Source organism: Cannabis sativa, chromosome 6, assembly GCF_029168945.1.
Source record: "Cannabis sativa cultivar Pink pepper isolate KNU-18-1 chromosome 6, ASM2916894v1, whole genome shotgun sequence".
Classification (NCBI taxonomy): Eukaryota; Viridiplantae; Streptophyta; class Magnoliopsida; order Rosales; family Cannabaceae; genus Cannabis; species Cannabis sativa.
This window is the reverse complement of record NC_083606.1, coordinates 14464416-14470415: the sequence shown is the minus strand read 5'-3', so window position 1 is coordinate 14470415 and position 6000 is coordinate 14464416.

Genomic DNA, 6000 nt, shown 5'->3' with positions numbered 1-6000 from the left:
CGGTGTATGGCTCAGTAGAATCATAATTTAGTATTTTAGTATAGCGGGGCGATATAGTTAGACATTGGGAATGTCGGGATTGGTCGGGAATTTAGAGTTTCCCAAAATACCCTTAGAACCCCTTTTATGTCATTTTAGTGTGGAGGGGCAAAATGGTCATTTTGTCCCATTTGTAGTTTTTCCTTTTGTGGACCATGTTTCACTTAGTAAATGTGAGTTTTAATTAATTCTTGGCTGATCATTTAGTTAAACCTACCCATGTTATTTCATTTTACCAAAAATTTAAAGAAAAGGAAAATTTCAAAATCACGCTTTCTCAAGCTCTCTCTCTTTCGGCCACCCTTAGAGCAGCTAGGGCTTTTGATTTTGCTCCCTCAATCCTTTGTTTTCAGCAGCTCCTTATGTAATCCAAGCCAATGTATAATCTCTAACAACTTTCTTTGTGTTTCCTTGAGTTGTAAGAAAAATATGATAGTTTGCATGCTTGGTAAATTTGATGTTGTGGCTGCTGTGTGTGGTTGTTGTTGTTTCCTTGGGCTTATTTATGTTCTGATGAATGGATTTAAGCAGGTTGTGGTGGTTGTTAGTTGATTTTATTCAAGTTTGGAGTTTTGAACTCAAACTTTGGTTTTAAGAGTGAATGTTGTTTAGCTTGCTGTTCTTGCTGTTGTGTTTATGTGATGTTTTCTGTAGTTAAAATATCGCTATTTAGATTGATTTGAGCAGGTTTTGTTAGCTAGTTAGTTGGATGAGCAAGCTTTGAGTTTTTGAACTCAAGCTTGACTCATCAATATTGATTTTTGTATTGGTGCATGAAGCTTTGTTTTGTTGCTTTCGAAATGATCTTTGAGGTCTAATTAGCAGGTCTAGAAAGTTTGAATTGGTTTGGGGTTGGATTGGTCGAGTTATGAATTTTTGAAAACTTCCTGCACTGAACCGAAATTCCGGTTCAGGGAGGCCTGTAGGAACCGGTCTACCGGTTGGCTTCCTGGAATTTTTCCCAGAACTGGAATTCCGGTTGGGGAACCGGTCCACCGATTGGGGGAAAATTTAGGAACCCTAGTTTTTCCCATTTTTGTGTTATTTAGTGTATTGCCATGTTATTTATCGATAAGGAAACTTTTAGTTTCAAGTTTAAGTCCCCGGGAAGTGATTTAGAATGTCACTTTTCAGTGTTGTGATTAATGTGATTTAGGAGCCTATAATTCGCCGAGCAGATTGTTCCGGTCAGGTTGATCGGCACACCTGAATTCAGAATCGAGGTAAGATTAGTATAACAGTATGCATATGTATATACATGTTTTGCGTGCATGTTAGGATGCCTGTTAGATTACATTAGATATGTATGTTGGCTTTGTACCATCCGACAGTATCACATCGGTACGGCTAGAGTATGACTATCGTACCGAGTATAGGCTGATATTATGGTCGATGGTACCGTACTATTTGACCGTATCACATCGGTATGGTCAGAGTATGACTGACATACCCAGTATAGGCTGATACAGTAACATATCGATACGGCTAGAGTATGACTAGCGTACCGAGTATAGGCTGTTACTATGTCAAAAGTACCGTTCGAGACTCAGCACCTTGTGGGACACGGGGATTTGGGTTGTGGTCAGGGGTATGGGCGTCTGATCATAACCCGAGATTTATGTATGTTATATGATTTATGCTTTTCTTACTGAGTCTGTCGACTCATAGTGCTACGTTTATGTGTAGGTAAGGGCAAGGCTAAGGTCGAGGAACCGTGAGGACGAGCAGATGAAGGTTGTACATGTCGGAGCGGTTAGGCCTGGAGCGTACGATCCTCGGGACATCAGGGCTTTTGTAGTTAGTCGCTGGGCGAAAAATATTTTGTATTGAATAGCAAACTTTTTGTAAAGTGTTTTGTAAATGGGATCCCAAAGTATTTTGTATGCTATATTACAAGTATTTTATTAAATAAGCAAAATTTTAATTAATCACATTTTTCATTAACCTCGTTGATTAGCAACGAGTTGCACAGTATATTAAAAATCACGTCAACACGCCTATGCTAGTTAGGGTGTTACAATTTGGTATCAGAGCCCCCAGGTTGTCTTCCGAAGATCGTCACGACATGTACAATCATCATCAGCAGTTAGCTCGTTCTACAGTTCAGTAAGCTTTTATTGCTTTAGTAATTTATTTTAAATAGTATGATTTAAGAAAAGCTTGTTAAGAAGCATGTTAGTAGCCTGATAGTAGAATAGGCACATGTTTTTATTTCCAAATAAGCGGCATTAGTAAGTTCTCGTTGATCATGATCTAACCATGCTAGCTCTTGGTTACGCAGGCTGTTCATACTAGATGGACGCCAGGCGAAATACCAGGAGTCAGGGCAACTCGGTCGGGTCAAACGAAGGTCACAGAGCTCAGTTTCCCCCAAATGCTCAAGGCCGAGGTAGAGGTCTCAGGGGCAGGGCTCATGGTCGGGGTGATGCTAATTCACCACAGGCTGCCCAAGCTACTCAGGAAGCCCAGAATTGGGAAAATAGGCTTGCGGAAATGCAAACTAAAATTAATGAACAAGAAGAGGTAATTCAGCAGCTAAGACAACAGAGTGCTCCTGCAGTGCCTGTTCCAGAAATCCCAGTGGCACCTGCCCCAGTTGTCCAGGCCGAACCTATAGTTGCAGTGAATCGGATGGAACCTCTGTATGAAAGGTTTCATAAGCAGGCACCTCCAATTTTTCTGGGAGGTCAGGATGTTATGAAAGCCGAGCAGTGGCTAACGGTGATCACCAAGATTCTAAAGTTCATAGGTGTCACCGGAAATGATAGAGTGGTGTGTGCCACTTTCTAGTTTCAGGAGGATGCCTTAGTCTGGTGGGACATGGTGTCCATGATACATGACGTCACTACGATGACCTGGGAAAAGTTCCAGGAACTTTTCAATGCCAAGTACTATAATGAGGCGGTCAGAAGTGCCAAGAGAAAGAGTTCACCCACCTAACCCAGAAAGAAAATATGAGTGTTACTGAGTACACAACGCAGTTTGATCGATTGGCGAGGTTGGCCTCGAGAATTGTGCCAACCGATTTTAGTAAAAAGGAAAAATACCTGGATGGGCTAAGTGCGAAGATTCGACATGATCTGATGATTACTACAGACGACAAAACCACCTATGCTGAAATGGTGAAAAAGGCACTGCGAGCTGAGGGCGCAGTTGGGTGCATGACTGAGTCTGCTAGGACTCCAGTGGTTGGCGGGGCTCCTACCCCTCGTGCATCAGGCTTTAGCAGGGGAGGTAGTGGTTCGGCCATGGATCAGAAAAGGAAGGCATCCACCGTAACTGGTGGCTCGGGTCAGAACAAGAGGTTCCGAGGGAACTAGAGTCGAGGCAGTCGTCAGGTTAGTTCTGAGACCCGATATACTTACCCAGAGTGCCCCAGTTGTAAAAGGCACCATCTGGGGGAGTGTAGAGGACAAGGGTGCTTTCAATGTGGCATGCCAGGTCATTACAAGAAGGATTGCCCTCAACTCAGAACCGAGGCACCAAAGGCTCCGACGAAACCCATTCTAGCAAGGGTGTTCGCCATTACTCAGGCTGATGCAGAAGCCAGCCCTTCAGTGGTGACAGGTCAGCTCTAGGTCAACAACTCTTTCTACTCTATATTGTTTGACTCTGGGGCCACACATTCTTATGTGGCAGCCAAAATCTTTAGTAAATTGGATAGACTGCATGATAGTTATGAATCAGGGTTTGGAACCCTATTACCTGGCGGAGAGTTATTTATCTCCAAAAAGTGGATTAGGTCTATGCCGATCAGAATTGACGATAGGGAGTTAAGTGCTGACCTAATAGAAATGAGCTTAGCAGATTTTGATATTATACTGGGAATGGATTTCTTATCCAAATATTCAGCCAGTATTGACTGTAAGAGGAAGATGGTAATCTTCAATCTTCCAACCAGAAGGAGAAGAACCGTTTGTTTTTGTCGGTTCGGTTCAGGGATCTCGGATCCCAGTAATTTCGGCCTTAACAGCCAAATAATTGTTGTGTGATGGATGTTTAGGGCTTATGGCCGTGGTAGTGGACACCACTCGACCTAACCCTATTCGGCCTGAAGACATTCGGGTGGTACAGGAATTTTTGGATGTTTTTCCTGAAGAACTTCCGGGTTTACCACCCCAGCGAGAAATTGATTTCATAATTGATTTAGCACCGAGAGCAGAACCGATCTCCAAGGCTCCTTATAGAATGGCTCCAGCTGAGCTTAAAGAATTGAAAATTCAGCTCCAGGGGTTGCTTAACATAGGGTTTATTCGGCCTAGTGTGTCACCCTGGGGAGCTCCGGTATTATTTGTCAAGAAGAAGGATGGGTCTCTGAGAATGTGCATCGACTATTGAGAGTTGAATAAGCTAACAGTTAAGAATAAATAGCCATTACCTAGAATCGATGATCTTTTTGATCAACTTCAGGGGAAGACGGTTTTTTCAAAGATTGATCTCCGATCGGGCTATCATCAGTTGAGAATCCGAGAGGAGGACATTCCAAAGACGGCTTTCCGTACTAGGTATGGACACTATGAATTCCTGGTTATGTCGTTTGGACTAACCAATCCTCCTGCAGCATTTATGGACTTGATGAATAGAGTATTCAAGGATTTCCTCGATATCTGTGTAATTGTGTTTATCGATGACATCCTTGTTTAATCAGAAGAGGAGCATGAGTTACATCTTCGAATGGTTTTACAACGGCTTCGGGAACACAAGCTTTATGCCAAATTCAAGAAATGTGAATTTTGGCTATCACATGTGTCTTTTCTAGGGCACATTGTTAGCAAAGGATGGGATCAAGGTGGATCGAGGAAAGATAGAATCCGTCAGGGATTGGCCAAGACCGAAAATAGTGACTGAGGTCAGAAGTTTCTTAGGTTTAGCCGGTTATTATCGTCGATTTGTAGAAGGGTTTTCTAAAATCTCAACACCCTTAACCGAGCTTACCAAAAAGAATCAACGTTTTATATGGTCAGACAAATGTGAGGCTAGTTTCCAGGAGTTGAAATAGAGGTTGATTACAGCTCCAATGCTAGCTTTGCCTTCTGATAAGGAAAAGTTCGTGGTTTATTGTGATGCATCCAGACGGGGTCTGGGGTGTGTGTTGATGCAAGCCGACCGGGTTATCGCTTATGCCTCCCGTCAGTTAAAGGATTATGAACAGCGATACCCGACACATGATCTTGAATTGGCCGCGGTAGTGTTTGCTTTGAAGATTTGGCGGCATTATCTTTATGGAGAAAGATGTGAAATTTATACCGACCACAAAAGTCTCAAATATTTCTTTACTTGGAAAGATTTGAATATGAGACAGAGGCGTTGGTTGGAGTTAGTAAATGATTACGATTGTGAGATTCTTTATCACCCTGGGAAGGCCAATGTAGTGGCTGATGCCCTGAGCAGGAAGGGTCCCGGGCAGGTAGCTAGCATGATTCAGATCTCGCCTCACTTAGCAGAGGACATGGTCAGATCTAGCATTGAGTTTGTGGTAGGCAAGCTTCACAACTTGACGTTGCAATCTGATCTGTTAGAAAGAATTGAAGTCACTCAGATGACCGATCCAGAGTTAGTGAAAATCAGAGAAGAGGTTTCAGCTGGTCAATCCAGAGATTTTTTAGTGTCAGACAATGGGATGTTATTGTTTAAAGCTAGGGTTTGTGTCCCAAATAGTATGGAACTCAGAAATGAAATCTTTGAAGAGGCTCATACAACCCCATATTCCTTGCATCCTGGCACCACCAAGATGTATCATGATCTTAAACCTTACTTCTGGTGGAGCGGTATGAAGAAGAATTTGGTAGAATTCGTATCGAGATGCCTAACTTGTCAGCAGATTAAGGCTGAACATCAGAGACCAGCAGGGTTGTTGCAGCCTTTAACCCTACCTGAATGGAAGTGGGAGGACATCACGATGGATTTTGTGGTTGGGTTACCTAGAACCACAGGTTTGTCCGATTCTATTTGGGTTGTGGT